Below are 19,714 nucleotides of genomic sequence, written 5' to 3'. Positions count from 1 at the left end.
GTAGTCAAATTAAATCCAAAGGAGCTTAGGAATAGTATTCTTTTAGGCTTTAGGATTTTGCCACAAAAGTTTGCTGAACTTGACACTTTTAGTCCCTAAAGTCAAAAATTTTACATTTTTGTCTTTTGATTAAGTTTTTGTGCCTTAAGGTTTTTGCCACAAATCTTTAATGACTTTGACACTTTTAGTCCTTATATTCAAAGGTATTACATTTTGGTGTTTTTGCCACAATTCTTTAATGAATTTGACACTTTTTGTCCTTGTAGTCAAAAGTTTTACATTTTAACATAAAAAACACAAAAAAACCTCCTTTAAAATTTTGCCAACATATTTTCCCAACGTTAACAACTTTAATATTATTGCCACAACATTTTGGATTTTCTCCACCAGTATCCTTTTTTTCGTTGTACACTTTTGACATCTAATTTTAGGAGTTGTCGACTTTCTTCTCTATTTATGGTGATTTACAATTTCAGCACATATCTTTTAAAGTTTGCCGATTTTTTCCGTATTACCCCAAAAGCGGCATAGCCGCGGGTTCTTTACTAGTTCCAATAAATTTAGGTGCACATTCGCCAACTTTTAATCCTTTTTTTTCATTGGTTTTGGTTGAAACCTACCCGGTTTTGATCGGTTTTTGGTCTTCAAAGAGCAACCGCCAGTCAAAAAAACCGTTTCAGTTAACCCTATAGAAAAAACCATTTTTTTTCAACTTTTACTCCACGCAAATAATTACTTGTGTAAGAGTGTAAGACTATGAAGACATGACTTTCGAAGGGGATGCCTCTACACTCCGGTGTTTTGTATTTACAACGATATAGCAATGGTTTAGGAGCTATGTGTTTCTTTGATATGACAAAACGTTGACGAGACTATGCTAAATTGTTCTTTTGATTTTGGTGGTGATGAGTCGATGATGGGTGATGAAGAAGTGAATGTCAGTGGCTCCTCTAACAGTAGGAATACCTTCGAGGTTGATCAATAAGAATTTGACTTGTTTGTGCGGTCAAATGGAAAAAATGCACGCTTTCACACATTGGAATGGATGATCGAATTCATAGGATTGTAACATTGGTTATGTTATGAGAAAATCGAAACTTGTTATACGTGTTGGTGTTGTCATGCATGAAGTTGGACCTTTTAAATGGTCACAATAAACAACGGTCAAATTTGTCATGGCTTAATAATAAGTGCCTAGATTTAGGATAGTTTTCCTTGTTTGGTGCTGATTGCGGAATTAATCTTCAATCGGCGTCTTAATTTTAGTAGGCTTAATTTGTTTTTTTATTTAATCTTTGGTATTTTTATAGTGTTTTCATATTCCACTTCAGTTTTTGGTAAAAGATATGAGGATTGCAAGGGTTTTTCAATTTTTAATACTTTTAATTTTGCGTTGACTTGCCTTGTTGAGTCCTTAAGATAAGTTTTAGTTATTATGGTCAACTACAATAGATTTGGCCACAAATTAATCAATTATACGGAAATCTAAGAATCCATTAGAAAAACAAGCAACAATGCCATGGTTGGTTACCCTTCCTACACTTAAAGATGAACACTCCACAATGTTATGACTAAAAAGCTATACTTTTGATGTAAAAAAGGGAGGATGAACATAATATGAAAGACAACAGTTTGACAAAACACTCCCAACATTGAAACCATAAGTCTATAATTCTTTCAAGAATATTTCCAATTATAAGCATTACAAAAAAATAACAAAAGAGCATAATGTATGTAAAAACAATCACCAGAAGCAACCAATACAAAAGAGTCAAGCAGCGGTGATAGCTGATGGAATCTTGGTGTTGGCTTATGTTCCTGATGTGAGCAATTCAATGAATGAAATGAATGAGGTTGTGACTGAAGCTCAACGACAATGGAGTCTTGTGGTCATTGCCACATTCATCAGCCGGTGGCAGCCTTTGGTGTAAACAAGGAACATGAGCGAAAGTATAGTCGTTAGACAATACCTAGGAGGTGCATGTCTCGATAATGTAGTAGACATCTTGATAGTGTTATTGAGGGTTGACCCAATAATAATAAGACAGTGCCACTATTAGTGTGATTGCTTATGGTAAATTGGGAATGTTGTATGTTTTTTATGTTAGGAGGAGATAAAGTTTATCAAAACCTTTATCGACGATTGCTACAATGACAACACAAATTGAGGTACAATGACAACACAAATTCTAACCGGTAAACAGCTAGATTACATGGTTTTTTATGGACAAAACTTCAAAAATTGTCCCTGTGGTTTCCGGAAATCTGAAGTTTAGTCCCTAATCTTAAAAAACCTCACAGATGGTCCCTGTGGTTTCAAAACTTTTAACAAATGGTCCTTTTCGCTAACTCCGTTAGATTTCGGCCGTTAAATGAAGGGTATTTCTGTCATTTCACTACCACATGGACCATTTATTAAGTTTTGCCTTATTTTTCTAAAAAAAGGAAAAAATATAATTATTTAATATTAAAGGCTCTCTCTCTCTCTCTCTCTCTCTCTCTCTCTCTCTCTCTCTCTCTCTCTCTCTCTCTCTCTCTCTCTCTCTCTCTCTCTCTCTCTCTCTCTCTCTCTCTCTCTCTCTCTCTCTCTCTCTCTCTCTCTCTCTCTCTCTCTCTCTCTCTCTCTCTCTCTCTCTCTCTCTCTCTCCTGTATGTCTTTTTCCTAAAAATAACACACCCTTTTAAAAAACTTTGAAGCAAAACTGTCAAAGAAAATGGAATCGAACTCTAATTTCATATCCAACTTTAATTTCATATCTAATTTCATATACAAACTTAAACATCTCTCTATACCATGTTCATCTTCATCTGATCATCATCTTCGTTATGGTGAAGCTGTTAAACAAGAAACAGCCAGCTTGGGGTGTGAACAAATTGATGTCATTGGGGCATTTCCACAAACAGTTGGTGTGCAACTTAAGAAAATCACCATGAAATCTTTGTTTTTACTTCTAATTGAAATCCAAATTGGAGCCGAACTCAATAAACGCAGATGTATAATCAAAATAATTGAAAATATACACATAAACCCACCTCCTCTCTCAATCCTAATCCATGAAATCCTCCCGATTCCAATAACTATTGCACCAGAACCGGTACTAAATCCACCCACAAACCTTCATTCAATTCTTGACTCTGCTTGATCACATCTTCCACCAGATCGATTATCAACTCGGTTTCACGCCTTGGAATCAAAACACCTTCTACGACACTCAGAACCAAATCCCCCATAAAGATTAAAGATCACCCAAGTAAGCTCTTAATTGCAAAACAGTGTTGTGTTTGGAGTCGTTGAGGGTTAGTAATGGTTTTGGGTTTTCTAGAGCATCTTCGATCAGCCAATTAAGTTCTCTGTGTAAACTTTCGGAGTCTGGTCCGTTATCTGAATCTATGAAAGATGAACTGACACATGACACTAAGGTTTTCGCCCAATTCGGCCATTGTTGCAGGTCGGATAAGGTTCCGCTGAAGGTGGGTGGTCGAAGAAATAGGGGGAGGTTAGGGTTTAAGGAAGTGGGTGCATGGTAAACGGAAACTGATGAAGAAGGAAATAGAGCGATTGAGGGTTCTTGATGTGAATGTAGTTGAGAGAGAAGAGAGTCGTGCCAAGCTCGAGAGATTCAAAACCCATATGAAATCAAGCTTGTGGAAATATGAATTTATGTGGGGGTTGCTTCAAATCGAATAAGGATTCTCTCTTTCTGTGTATGAAGAGTGAGAAGTGAGTGAGGTTTTGGAGTTTATGATGAAGTGAAGAAGGAGGGAGGAGATCAAAAGGGTGTCTTCTTTTTAGGAAGAAGACGTACAGGAGAGGGAGAGAGAGAGAGAGAGAGAGAGAGAGAGAGAGGACCCTTTAATATTAAATAATTATATTTTTTTCTTTTTTTTTTAGAAAAATAAGGAAAAACTTCATAAAGGGTCCCTGTGGTAGTGAAATGACAGAAATACCCTTCATTTAACGGCCGAAACCTAACGTAGTTAGCGAAAATGACTATTTGTTAAAAGTTTTGAAACCACAGAGACCATCTGTGAGGTTTTTTAAGATTAGGGACTAAATTTCAGATTTCCAAAAACATGGATCATTTTTGAAGTTTTGTCGTTTTATCAATAGTATTGATTCCCTTGACCAAACAAAACCATGAATTTTTGAAATAACCAATGGGTGTGATATGATTATTAGCTAGACATGAAATTTCGAAAGTCTAACCCAATGTCTTCCTCAAATGCTTTCTTAGTTATTGAAATGTCACAAGCACAACTAAAATACCATTAGTATTGGTATAGCAAACATGAAAACAAATTAATGTTTTCGAGACCACCCATTCCAATTATAGAGTGTGATTTTTTTAGTTTCTTCACATAAGAGGGTCTGCATAAACGAATCGATCGACCGCATTAATTTGAGATCTACCAAATTTTGCTAACACCAATCTAAACTTTAGAACGGTAAGTACGTATGGAACCGCTTACCATAACAAATCGCAGGCGATGGTGTAATACTCTTTTCGTAACTTCATCGGAGATTTTTCTAAAATAATTTGTGACAAACTAAAGTGTTAAAAATTGTGGATTTCAAGCCAGAGTTTGAGACGAAAAAATCAGTTTCTTTCAAATCAATGGCGCATTTGGAAATGGGTAAAAGGTGAGAGGCGGCTGAAAAAGTAGGTTAAGCTTAAACATGTTATTTCTATGATAAGAGAGTTTGGGCTTCCGAATAGAATCACTGTACTGACTACTGAATGATAAAATGTGATATTTTTCACAACTGTTGAAACTTTTTAAATGCTGCTTATAAGAAAATTTAGGGGTGAGCAAGGGTGCGGTTTCATGCGGTTATAAGGGAAAACCGAACCACAAACCGCATGGTGCGGTTTTTGCATTCTTAAAACCGTTGGGTGTGGTTTTTCAATGGTTCGGTTTTGCGGTTTTTAAATGCGGTTTCGGTTTGTATCGGTGCGGTTTCAGTTTTAAACCTGTAGAGTGTGATGGAGAATGGTCACTGGGAGTGATGTCGTAACTCGTAAGACAAGACGCTCATAAACTATATTATAATTTCGTGTGTAACAGAAGCCAAAAGATAGGAGGGAAGGTAAAAAAAACGGTGGGATTGGAGCTAGTCGGTAGTCGTCGGAGGTAAATTGAATTCCTTTTCAATATATGGATTGTGGAATATGGATTAAATTTACCCAACGTCAATTCATAAAACTCAAAGAATGAAAGTCAACATTTAGTTTATATATATATATATATATATATATATATATATATATATACTAGGTTATAACCCATGGACGCCACGGATAAAAAATATAAAAAAATTTAATTAAATTATAATTTAATTATTGAGCAATGATAATAAAAAATTTAATAGCTAATACATATATGTGTTTTGTCAGTAATTTCATAATGATATAATGATTGGTTGAAATTACAAAAACATAATGGGTTTAATAAAATCATAATCATAATAAATATATAACCATTTATCAACATAAATAAACATATTTGAAAAAAGAATAACGCATATAAATTTTTTTTATTAAATATAAAACTAATGAGTTTGTATTAAGCATTATGAAATTTAATGTTTGTAAAAAAGTTATATAAAAACTTCATATAATTACTTAATATACATATTTTTTGAAACGATATGATAGTAACAATATTAATATGATATAACGTCATAAAGCAACTCAAATTAATTTCAAAAGCAAATAAAGAGGTCATACATGATTTTGAAGACCTGATTATCAAGAGCTGAGACGAAAATGTATGTTTTGATTAACTATAACAAATAGATCAAAATATTCTTAATGTTAAAACCAAAATAAAAAAAATAAACCAAAATGAATAAAAAGCCCTTTCTTTCTTCTCTTCTTAGCAATACGTAGGTACGCACCCGTAAGGACAAAATCACACCACCGTTCTTTAATTGATGGTTGATAAAAGATCAGAGCATATGTTTGTTTCCCTCTCCACTCATCTTGAATCGGCATGAGTGAAAGAGTAAGAAAGCGTAGCAGAGAAAACCCTATGATCGTTCCTTATTCTGGTTCACGATGGCTTGTTTCCCGGCAGGGTGCGACGGGAGCGATCATTGGGTGCGGTTTTGAATAGGTGATGATGGGTTGCGGTGGTGTTGGGCGTTGGGTGTCAAATGAAGGTTAATTATTGTGGAAACCCTAGCATATTGCTTACTTGTTTCTAGTCCATCATAATCTGATTCTTGATTTCATCTGGCAAAGCTTCTTCGAGGTCAGTGCTTTTTCACATACTTTGTAGCATTACATCATTATCATATTCTTCATTTATGTATCATTTGATTGGATTTAAATACAATTAAACAGATGAATACTTAGCTTGATTCGATCAATATTGAATTACGAAAAACATAAACGAATCAGGGGTGTTTGGATGCACTATTTGAAATCAATTATAGCAACTTTCTGTTTTATTTGAGCTCCCTTAACTTCATTGATAGTAGTTTAAGTTCGAACATTTCCATGGATCATTCATAAATATTAAATTGTTGGGATTTGTTCTTTTGTCTGTATGTCCATAGAGTAATCAAACATTCATCTTTATATTTATTTCCTAATGTTCTATGAATTGATTCTTTATCTTTACAATCATCAAATTTCAAATCGATAGCATTTAAATTGTCTGTTATCTTGTGAAACGATTTAAGTGTTAATTGCAGGTAAATTGTTGTGAATCAACCATGATGGAAGCCGAAAAATTGCTACTTCAAGCAGCTCTTGAAATTCCAGCAAACCAGAGATTTATTATTTTATCAAACAGGTATTACCCCTAAAAGACTTGTTATTATAGTTGTAGCCTATAGTTACATGATTACATCAAATATGAGTAAATGACCATTTTAAGCTTTCTTGATTCACTATAATCCTTGGGTGTTTTCTATTATACCAATGAAGAAACAGCAAAAAAAGGCTCACAGGTGAATTATATTTTTATTTTAATACCATTCTTGCACAATCTTAATACACTGACATAATTGATTTTCACTTATACATATGAATTTATTTTATTCTTATACAAATACATTAAAAGCCACTAATTTAAAGTACATTACCATTGTATGCATGTAGTATATCCAATAATCAAATCTAGAAAGACTATTTGTCATACATGTAAGTCACTTTTCTATTTTGTTGTAATGTTAATTACATTGAACACAATTATAACAAAAAGTCTAAAATTTTCTATTTTGTTGTAATGTTAATTACTTTTCTATTTTTTTTAAAGATACCATACTTCTTGTATGGTATCTCTTTCTGACAAAAAAATATTAAAAAAACTGCAATTATTTGTTTATGGGAAAAAAGGACAATTATGTCATTTTCTTTATAGTATATGAAAAAACAAAAACAAATGATTAAAAAATGAAAGTATAGATTCTTTTTTTCATTTATAAATGATAAAAGCAATGTATAGATGTGTAAAAAATGAAAAACTTAAACTTTACATGAAAAAAATAAAACTATTTTACAGAAATGGTCCCTATGGCAGATTTAGCATTATAATTTTCAGTGATAAAAGTATTTGACAGAAACGTATGATAGTATATGGTGAAAAAATAAAAAACTTAAGTTTTATGTTATAAAACTCTTTGACTGAAATGGTCACCATGTCAGTTTGTTTTTACACAAATGGTGATGTTGGTGATAAACTCTTTGACAGAAATAGTCATTATATCGAATTTATATTTAACAGTAAAACAAAGAAAAGTACATTGCTATAATACCTAAATGATCCATTAAAGTTGGGATGAGTACAGTTAAACAAAGAAAAATTAAAAAAGTTAAAGATTTACATGTAGCTTTCTATAATACATGCAAAGCTAATTGTTTTTAGCAATTGTTGAGTAAGTTGAAAAGTACATTGCTATTATAGACCTAGCAATGGTTTCATGCTTCAATTTATTAATCATTTTCTATCTTGTTTTTTATACAGAATATTGACAAAATAGAGAATGTAAACTGCTCGCGGTTGTAGTCACACATGTAAGCCACTTTTCTTTTTTGTTGTAATGTTAATTACATTTAATACAATTTTAATAGAAAGTTTAACTTTTTTCATCTAAAAAGTATGTGAAAAGAGTTTTAAAAAAATTGTTACAACAGAAACTGGCATTAGTTCTTTAAGGAAACAAAGACAAATACGCCCTTTTGTGTATAAGTTATGAAAAACAATAACAAATGATAAAAAAAAAAAAGATACCACACTTCTGTTGTATGGTATCTCCTTCTAACAAAAAAATGCAAAAAAAACAACGATTATTTGTTTATGACAAAAAAGGACAATTATACCCTTTTCTTTATAATTTATGAAAAAACAAAAACAAATGATTAAAAAATGAAAGTATAGATTCTTTTTTCATTTATAAATGATAAAAACAATGTATAGCGTAAAAAATAAAAAACTTAAGCTTTATGTTATAAAAACTCTTGATAGAAATGGTCACTATGACAGTTTTTTACATAAATGGTTCTGTTGGTGATAAACCTTTTCAAAAAGGTCTATATGGCATTAACAACATGACATAAATAATCATTTGTCAATTTTTACACAAATTACAAATGCAACATGATATTTGATGGTATGCAAAAAACTTGACATTATTTGTTTAAGGAAAAAAAGGACATATATGCCCTTTTCTTCATAATCTAACAACAGAACTATGGTATCTCCTTCTAACGAAACATATAACATACAAAACGAAAGTAGGATGATATATGAAACTCAATTCCTCAAAATAAGTAAGCGATTGAGAAGAAGAATCGTAACAGAAGGAGAAGAAAAAGAAATAAAGTAAAAAAAATTATAGATCACAAAAACGTAAATCACTAACAATTTTTTGCTGTAGACTAAACAGATGAAGATGCACCTTCGGTAGTTTGTAGAGACGAAGAAGAATTCTCGAATGATAGGTTCCAAGACGCTAATGAAGAAGTGAAGAAGATAATAATAGGGAATCGATATTTGTAAGTTAGAGGATTATGATTAGCTGATTTTAAGGGATTGTATATATCTATTAAAGTTTGAAATTTTTGTTTACATATATAATGTGTAATTTGAATGCAGTGTAATTGAATATGAAAACAAATTTCCTTAATCTTAGGAGAAGAGTTATTGACAATTGAAAAATTACATGGGCGGGAAAATCAGTCATAGAGTATTTCCGAGATTGACATGTGGCATATAGCAGGTGTAGAAGGGCGCCACGTGGTGGTGTAGAGAGTCTTTTATTAGGATTAGGGATATATATATATATATATATATATATATATATATATATATATATATATATATATATATTGATTGATTGATGAATGTGTGATATTCCGAATCCTCATATATATATATATATATATATATATATATATATATATATATATATATATATATATATATATATATATATATATATCCCCTAATCTAATAAATACCCTATAAATTAGAAACTGTAACCTATAATCTTGATGCACTCTAATACCTAAAATATTATATGCATATCCTCACCAGGGAATATGCACAGAAAAAAGCACCTTTTTTCACTTTATCACTGGATTGCGAACTTACTTATCCTTTACTCCTGCAGTTAGAAGAAGAGCGCGGCCGCATGAAAGATTGACTATGATGCTACGTGCATACACTGATCACTACGGAGAAGAGAAAAGATGTCATAAAGCATAGGGGAAAGCAAACATCGGCTTCCCCAAAAAACCATTGATTGGGATCGATATAACAGTGTGCTCGATAGTCATCACTATTATGTCCCCGAATGGAATGTATGTCACCTTTTTTCTTTCCCTTTTAGAATCTAATAAATAAGTACTCGTGTCAATCTATTAGCCTTCCCCAATAATTTTTCCCGCTCAAATGTCTAAGTGAATTTCCGAAAATGGCACTGCTTAAAGGATCGTGATTTGCAAAAAAATCAAACTCTATTTCGAATTCAAAGAGGATATTCAGATCCTTGTATTGATTATCCATTCATCTATTTTAAACAGTTTCCGATTTTACAGCAATCATTAATCATAGATTCGCTACTGGTTCCCTAATATCTCCACAATTTACTCACACATGAAAACCTAATCACATTTCAAAGTTTGATTCTCTTCGATGTCTATCGATCGAAATCGAATGCTCACCCAAAAATCTATGCAATCCCTTTCAAATCCACCAGGTTTCTATCTAAATCAGGAGCTATTGTGCCAGTTATTGCTTTTGATGGCCGCTGCCTTCTCCTCCACAACCACCATCGGCTATTTCATCTCCCTTTCTCTATATATCCAGGTTTCTATATTTCTCAACCCAAAGAGCTCAGGCAGTCGCAACTTCTTTTTCACCTTTTTTGCAAGTTTACACAAGGAGTAAAGGTTCGTATGGATATCTAACTCCCACACGAACTGATTGGATGCAAGTTTGTTTTTTTTCTAGGTGAATGGTCATATGGAATCCAATTAAAGGTTTCGGATTTTGGTATCACTGAATGGTTACAGAGAGTCTGATTGAGATCGATTGAAGTGTGTTTTATTTGTTATATTTTTTTTCCTACTTTTTCTTTCGGTGTAGATGTGTTTTACATAATCATGTTCCATTCTTATTTGGTTTTTTGATTCTATATTCCTATTGCTTTAATCAATGAATATGGGTCTATGAAATTCCAAGATTTTGGGTTTGCGATTTTACTGTTCTTTTAATGATGTATAGGTTCGGTGGGTGAATTCACTGAATCGATTGTCAAGTATGCATCGTATTTGAAAGAACTTGGTTGGGAAAGATGTATGTTAAAAGGACTGTATACAAAGGTATCAAAATTTGATTCTTAAAAAATATATAAATCATCATCTCATCTGTCTGTTGTAAATTTATAACAAATGATTAATCTGTATAATGGGAAACAACGAGATGGGTAATAGGATTTGTCCATTTTAAGAACATTTATACATTATATGTATTTGTTCTGTGATCAAATTATGATTTGAAAAGCTAATCTGATCTTGCAAATTAACAGCGTAAGAAAATCATTTTTTTTTTCTATTTATACAGGTTCTTGATGCAACAGAGTGGCAATATAAATCATTCTCTTCTAATTTTGGTGAGTTTAGTTTACTCTATTTTAAATTTTTTTAGTTTTGATTTCATTGATCTGAAATCAATTCATGTACACTGATTTCATTGAGTTAGAAAGGTGAAAACTTAGGGGTTGTTCTGTACAACAAAATAATTTATTTCTTTATTTCAATGTAGCTATTGTATATGATGAGGAATGCTTCATTACACGAATAGCAAAGTAGCATGTGTTCTGAAAACTAATTGCTAAGATGCAAAGAATGTTCCTTATCAAGTAACTATTTATTTAGTAAGGAATTTCTTGCTCAGTTGCATTCAGATGCTCACTTGTGTTATCAAGGTTTAAGTCTGTAAGCAACATTAAACTATGCTTTCATTTTCCTGAGTTCAAGACTGCTACCATAGATTAACTCTCATGTTTTCATCGTTTATGTCTCTTAATTCATACATGTGTCTATGATGGTTATTTCTGTTAGATCTTAAGGTTGGACAGAATGGGTGGGACAAAAACTGACCTTACAAATGACAATTTCCAAAGAAAAATAAATATTTTTTGTTATCTTTATTGATACTATTGGTTATTTTTAATGAATAGTTTAGATGGATATGACTATTTGAAGTCTCATCTGGACTTATTTTTAAATATTTTTTGAGCATCAGGGGTATTTTTGTCATAGAACATATGGCCAAAAAGGAGGTCATTTTTATGAATCTTTGATTGTTCTGTCCATTTTACACTTGGGGGTTTGTTTTGTCTTACTGTGTTTAGTTTTAGGAGCTCTTATTGGTGTTGTTTGAATATGAGAGGTTTTTTTTATAACTTATTGTCATTCTAAAAATAAAAATTACCCTTAAAAAGTTGGTTATTATAGCATCTCATGTCATGAAATTGTCAATTTGTCTGTTTGTTTTATTATCAATTACTAAATTTTGTTTCTAATTTGCATTTTGTCTGGTTTTACTTCTAATGTGAAACAGATTGACGACTTGACAGAGTTGACCAGATGGTAAGTTGTGAGAAAACAAGGAGGTTGTGGTTTGGAGGACAAGTGTTGAAAGTTTCCTCATATATATGCTTACATGCATCATGGTTTTGGTGGTTGCAATGATTTTCATATTGCTATGATTATTTTTATGTTTTATAAAGTTTTAATATTAGTTTACTTTGTTAACTATATTTCATGTTGATAAACAAGTACATTGCCTATTTGGTAGAATACGAAAAGTACATTGACATTTCATGCAAAAAGGTAATTAGTTATCTATGTGATGAGATGATTTTTTTTTTATCTATTTTATAATCAAAATCATTTTTTATTTTTATTTTTATAACCATATTTCAGTTTATTACCAACTTTTTATTGAGTTCTGGAAGTCCAGAACAATATTCGTAAGAATAACAGTAAAATATTGGCAAGTTTTTCCAAGAAATAGCAATGTACGTTCATATCTGGTTAAAAAAAGCTTCCTGATAAGACATGCTACTATGTTTCCTAAATTACATACAATGGCATAGAAAGATCTAAAATTAAGATGTTTGAATACATGTAAATGAAACAATGTTGTCATTTCTTGCATTTAATCTTATATTTGAAAGTTTAGTTTGTGCTTTTTAGATCTCTATGGTTTTCATTATCTGACTCATGGTATTTTGTTTACGAGTCTTAGATTTCTTTAAACAGCCATAGTTTGACATCACAATTAAAGCTATTACACTTGGGGATAGCTCTTTTGTGTCTGGTTGTCAACCTACCTGCTTACTGGGCATATTAAAAGTGGCTCAAAGTTATTGCTGAAACTATAGCTTTTGAAAGTAGACTGATCGAAAGAAGTTCTAAAATTCAAAATGGAGGCACCGGGAACCGATAGTCTTTATGTTTATTTAATGATCCAATAAAAATTTCTGTCTACTTTCATGGTTTTGCAACTATTCAATTGAATTTTACTAGACCACAAAGGTTTAGCCTTTTTGCTATGAAGATAGTGGAAAAAGTAGTAAAACTTAAAAAATGAGTAATTTATGTAACTTCGGTAAGCGTATATATATTTTGTGTAAATTTAATTTATTAATTTTTGAAACAAAATTTTGGCATCTAGACTCTAAGAATTTTAATATTTTTGTATTAACGTGCCTAAAAAAGACGTAATTGAGCTTTTTTATTCTTTATATTATAAAATCCTATTGGATCCTAATAACAAATACACATTTATAATTTGTAATTGAGAAACTCGCCTACTTATGAGTTATGACTACCAAATTGTTTATTTGGGTATTTAGGTTGTGCTTCTATAACCTAACCAAACCAACACAAGTTTAAGCAATTATTTTTCATTATATATTTTTTAGAGTTTTAATACATCATATTGCAAGAAAAAATAAAAATAAATAAATTACGCAGGTTTCTTGGTTTTATTTTTCATTATATATTTTTAGAGTTTTTAGATAAACAAAAATTTCAATCAATATGCACAAAAACAAAATACTAATATTTGATAGATTCCACAAAATACGTCAGTATACAAAAATATATATTGTATCATACAAACTCGTAGTTTTATCAAATATCGAAACTTGCAAAACGTAAATTGGATATTCATAAAGGTGTATATATTTATTTTAAAACAAAATTATAAACTTACTGACAAAGTTTCTATCTTTATAGTGAATAATTTTTTTAAATATTTGATTGGTCCTTACGATTTTGAATTATATATATATATATATATATATATATATATATATATATATATATATATATATATATATATATTTCTTAACTGTGGTTTCCACAGGTTTTAAACCTAATATATATATATATATATATATATATATATATATATATACACACACACACACCTACGGTGCGGTTCGGTTTTTGGATGAAAACCGCACCGCACCGTTGATCTTCGGTTTTTGCATAAAGATTTGAGGCGTCTAAGCAATATTTAGGCTAAAAAAAAGATTTGACATTTTTTTTTGTTTTTTTATATGACTGTTGATGTAATACATGTCATTTTGTGATTATTTTGAATTACTTTTTTTTTTCCACATGTCATTTTATGAGTTTTTCTATTTTATTAAATTGCATATAATATTTTAATGTAATAATTGCAATAAATATAGTAATAAATGGATATCAATTTCATTAATGAACTTAGTTTTTAATTTTAAAATTTTCCAAATTTAAAGCTCATTAATTTCTTTTATTTATTTAAATTATATGTTTAAATTTAAAAGATAAAAAACATTTTCATTATAATAATTCATTATTTTTCTTATTTTCTTATAAATTAAAAGTTCTCAAATATTTTGATTTTTATATCTATTTTTTTAAATTAACCCATGTAATACATGGGTCTCACAACTAGTGTATATCATATCAAGTATAGTTGGTATAATTTTTTTACAACAAGTACCATACCAACTATACTTGGTATCAAATTGTTTTGCTCAGAACAAATTTTGTTGGTACATATTGATAATGGTGTATACAAACTTATTTTAAATTTTCAATTGTAATGGTTAAATACTAGTAAAGATATGAGACAATTTCATAGTCATCTAAAAAAACTTAGTAAAATAATTATATTAGTCAAGTAAATAATTATGTTAAGTAACTTTATAGTAACTTTTTTTTTAATTTAATATTGTAACTAGAAAAGGACACGCGGGTCCGCCGCTTTTGGACTATGTCATAGAAGTTAAATATCGACAAACTTTAAACGATGTGTCGAAAGTGTAAATCGCCACAAATAAGGGAGAAAACCGACAACCCCTAAAATTAGATGTCAAAAATGTAGAACCAAAAGAAAGAACATTGATGGAAAAAAAACGAAAATTGTTGTGGCTATAATGTGAAAGTTGCCAAAGTTGGAAAAATATGGTGGCAAAAGTCTAAAGGAGGTTTTTTGTGTTTTTTATGTCAAAATGTAAATGTTTTGACTGCAAGGTTGAAAAGTGTCAAAGTCACTAAAAATTTGTGGCAAATACATCAAAATATAAAAGATTTGACAGCAAGGACGAAAAGTGTCAAAATCACTAAAGATTTGTGGCAAAAATCTAAAGGCACAAAAACTTAATCAAAACTTAAAAATGTAAAAGTTTTCACTTCGAGGACTAAAAATGTCAAATTCATCAAACATTTGTGGCAAAAACCTAAAGTTAAAAAGATTACTATTCATAAGGTCCCCTAAAATTAGATGTCAAAAGTGTACAACGAAAAGAAGGGACATTGGTGGAGAAAATCCAAAAATGTTGTGGCAATAATGTTAAAGTTGTTAAAGTTGAGAAAATATGGTGGCAAAATTTTAAAGGAAGTTTTCTGTGTTTTTTATGTCAAAATGTAAAAGTTTTGACTACAAGGACGAAAAGTGTCAAATTCAATAAAGATTTGTGGCAAAAACACCAAAATGTAAAACTTTTGACTGCAAGGACTAAAAGTGTCAAAGTCATTAAAGATTTGTGGCAAAAACCTTAAGGCACAAAAACTTAATTAAAAGGAAAAAATGTAAAAATTTTGACTTTAGGGACTAAAAGTGTCAAATTCAGTAAACTTTTGTGGCAAAAACCTAAAGCCTAAAAATGTACTATTCCTAAGCTCCTTTGGATTTAATATATACTAATAAAGAACCCGCAGCTATGCCGACAACTCCTAAAATTAGATATGTCAAAAGTGTACAACTCCTAAAATTAGATGTCAAAAGTGTACAACGAAAAAAAGGGATACTGGTGGAGAAAATCCAAAATGTTGTGGCAATAATATTAAAGTTATTAACGTTGGAAAAATATGTTGGCAAAATTTTAAAGGAGGTTTTTTTGTGTTTTTTATGTCAAAATGTAAAACTTTTGACTACAAGGACAAAAAGTGTCAAATTCATTAAAGAATTGTGGCAAAAACACCAAAATGTAATACCTTTGAATATAAGGACTAAAAGTGTCAAAGTCATTAAAGATTTGTGGCAAAAACCTTAAGGCACAAAAACTTAATCAAAAGGCAAAAAGTGTAAAAATTTTGACTTTAGGGACTAAAAGTGTCAAGTTCAGCAAACTTATGTGGCAAAATCCTAAAGGCTAAAAGAATACTATTCCTAAGCTCCTTTGGATTTAATATATATATATATATATATATATATATATATATATATATATATATATATATATATATATATATATTAGGTTCATCTGAAACGGTCTAATTTTGTGAGATGTGAGACGCAATCCTAGGCACTCATTTTGTAGATAAAAAAAACATTTTTAAAATGCAAAATAATTGAAAATTTTCTAATTTTTTTTTCAAATATTATTTTCGTTATTTATATTTTCCAAATAAAATTAAAAAAATACCAAAAAAATACCCTTTTTTTACATATTCTAATAGAATATTTTACATATCTTACAAATCTAGTAGAATATTCTAACATTCTAAAAATCACATTAGAATATTTACAGCGTAATATTCTATTAGAATATTTCACGTATTTTTTTTTATATTTTTTATTTTTTTTAGGTAATTAAAGTGACGAAAATAATAATTAAAAAAAGAATTTTTGGATTTTTCTATTTAAAATTATTTTTAGATTGCGTCTCACGGTCTCATAAAATTAGCATGGTCTCAAATGAACCTATATATATATATATATATATATATATATATATATATATATATATATATATATATATATCACAAAGATGTTTTAGAAAAAAAGACAGAAGATCGAACTAAGTTGTAATTTAAAAGGACTATAATGCAATATTATAATATTACTTACAAAACAAAGACTAAATAGGAAAGATGAGATGGTTGTCATAAATTTCAAGAAATCCTTAGGAAATATTCATACAAATAACAACACTCATATCATATAGGGGTGTTCATGGATGGTTAATCAAATCGAAATCATATTTCGGAAGGTTAACCGAAACGACCGATTCATTAATTTTTAGAACCTAAACCTAAACTCGATTAACTTGTTTTCGATTAACCTATTTTTCTGGTTAGTTTATTCGGTTAATCTATTAACCAACTGTAAATTTACGAATGTTTTTTAAAACTACAAAACTCAATCGATAATATTCAAAACAATGATAATAATTCCCCACAATCTTTTAGAACGATGAATATAAATTTAAATTAAATTAGAGATCATCAAAATTATTTATTTGTTATGGTAATTGCCATAATTTTAGATGGAGGTTACAATATCACATAAACATGGATGTTAAAATTGAATCGTAGCATTTGTTTTTTTAATAAAATTTGATATGTTATTGGTCTAGTAGAATGATAATGTCATTTTTTATTTACAAATCAATTTTGTTGCAATTTGCATGTTATAGTGAACAGTAATATGTTGTTCTATTGTAAATTGCACATCTTATTTTGAATAAGTTATCAAGACAATAAAAAATTGGTTTCTCCATCCATGGCAAAAAACATGAATCATAGCCAAACCAAAAACCGAAGATTTTAATGGTACAATATGAATACATGTATTTGTAGTAAATTATATGTTTGCTATGATATCATTACTTTTTAATAATAGATAATTATGAAAATATGTTTATTTTAGACAGCCTTTAACAAACTTAAATAAAACGTGGTATTGATTGCTATAAAGTTTTGAAACAATTTTAGATATTAATTAAAAAACAATTTTAGTTATTAATTAAGAAATAACAATGATAGTTTTACGAACAAAACATCAAATTTTCTATAAAAATAAATGTATGTAAATTTATGATTAAGGATTACGATTTTTATAGTCTACGTATTTTATTCTGTCAATCATATTGGACACGGGTTATAATCTAGTTGAGGTTACATGTTAAAGTCTATCAATATGTTAATGTTGTTGTCGGGTTACAAATTCATGTTCTCAAAAAACAAAACATTTAGAAGAAAGAGTAGTTGATCATGAAGTTGTAAATGGATAAAAATTCCAATCACGATGTGTCATAACAAATAGACAAAAACTACTAATTTAACTTGCAACATGATGTAAAGATTAACAACTTCACTACACGAGAATCAGACTTGCCCTACAAAAATTTGGAAGAATTCACAAAGAGACTATCTGAGTTGGCTATTATTTGTTTCAATGCTTTAGTGTTTTCCTTCATTCTATCCTTCCAATTCTGAGGGAAACACAATTTTTCTTACGCCCCAAAAATGGGAGTCTATTTGCAAGCAAAACTATTGACATGTTTTTTTAGAATGACAATGTTTTTTATTATGACTAAAACGGGGGATTTGGTTTATGAAATTGATTTGAAAGGCTTTAGAAATTATATTAAAAGAGTAGTATGATGTGGTAAATTTCAAACACATTCTAGGCTATAACTCCTATCCAATGCACGTAATCCAACTATTTGTTGATTTGCACCATTTTTTAATTTAATTTGATATCTTTATGTAGATGATAATAACAAACAAAAACTACTTGAAGGTAAACATGCATGTACCTTCCGATATAAATATTACCGGTTGTAGATATAAGGTGCTTTATATATCTAAAAAAAATTGTTTAAATTTCGTAATAAAATTTACAATTTAATAAAAGATTTCATCAAACTGTTATACAAAATTACAAAGTCAATTCTAACAAAATGTAACTTCATTAACAAAATACAAACAATAAATATAACTTTTGATTTATTTTGTTTAACTTATAAATAATATAACATAAGAGAAAATCTACAATTAAGTACAAAAATCTATAAAAAATAATAGTATAAAATCCTTACACCGGAAACAAACCACAAGGCAAATCACATATTTTTAACTTGAATGTCAAGCTCACAATAATTTAACCTAACCGCTCACAATACTTTTAACTTGTATTTCAAGCTCACAAAAATTTAACCTAAGCATTTCATTTCTCCACTTTAATATGTGTGGGTCTATATTCAAACTCTCAGAAAACCATAACCGAAATAAATAAATTAAGTTGAAAGGCACATGAAACAAACCACAAGGCAGAAACAACTTCCGTAGTTTACATCAATTGATCTTGACCCTCGTTTAGAATCACCAATCTCCTTGTTTATACCTCAACTTAAAATCGAAATATTTAAAACCATTCTAAATACTTGGAAAATTCACCTACAACGGTTAAAGTTGACGGTATATAATTTAACTAGATCCTCGTTCCATACATCATCTAGAACTAAAAATCTAGTTAAACTAACAGCTTTCATTAAAAAAGAGCCAAGTATCATATTTCCGAGTCCACCCATTCCAATCATGCCAACAAGATAGCATCCCAAAGATGTTACCTTACTAATATCATTCATATCTAAGAAACAAAAATAAAATAAAAAAGTGCAGAATCAGAGAAGAATCACCCACACCAAGCATGAAGCTGCAAAGCCGATCCAAACAATTAAACCTACATTGAGTATGACGATCTGAAATTGAAAAGGCTTACAGTTGCTTGTCGTGGGCAACAGAGCACCTGTATACCATTTTCTGCGATTGAAGTGGTAGATTATGAGAGCCGGAAATGAAAGATTGGAGAGGGTTTTGGGGAAGTGGTGTGTGACGGCTGATAATGGAGATTGGAGCGTGGGATGCTTCTATTTATACTCCGTGGGCTATATGAAATTTGTTACTTG

At 29.9% G+C, this 19,714-nt stretch overlaps 1 long non-coding RNA gene and 1 pseudogene across 2 annotated transcripts; one reads left to right on the top strand and one right to left on the bottom strand.

Annotated features, from left to right (window-relative positions):
* Positions 1-2,824: 2,824 nt before the first annotated feature.
* On the bottom strand, positions 2,825-4,517 carry LOC145157301 (uncharacterized; annotated as a pseudogene).
* Positions 4,518-9,990: 5,473 nt separating this feature from the next.
* LOC145156275 (uncharacterized) lies at positions 9,991-12,268 on the top strand. Of its 2 annotated transcripts, XR_013736580.1 has the most exons (4): positions 9,991-10,403; positions 10,738-10,835; positions 11,077-11,125; positions 12,079-12,268. It is a non-coding gene; the product is annotated as an uncharacterized LOC145156275 (long non-coding RNA). The 2 variants fall into 2 exon arrangements; XR_013736579.1 differs by having other exon boundaries at positions 9,991-10,835.
* The last annotated feature ends 7,446 nt before the right edge of the window (positions 12,269-19,714 follow it).

The sequence above is a fragment of the Lactuca virosa genome, chromosome 2 (assembly GCF_052849685.1).
Source record: "Lactuca virosa cultivar CGN04683 chromosome 2, Lactuca_virosa_CGN04683_v6, whole genome shotgun sequence".
NCBI lineage: Eukaryota > Viridiplantae > Streptophyta > Magnoliopsida > Asterales > Asteraceae > Lactuca > Lactuca virosa.
The sequence above is the reverse complement of the archived record's forward strand: the minus strand, read 5'-3'. Positions and strand labels throughout refer to the sequence as shown.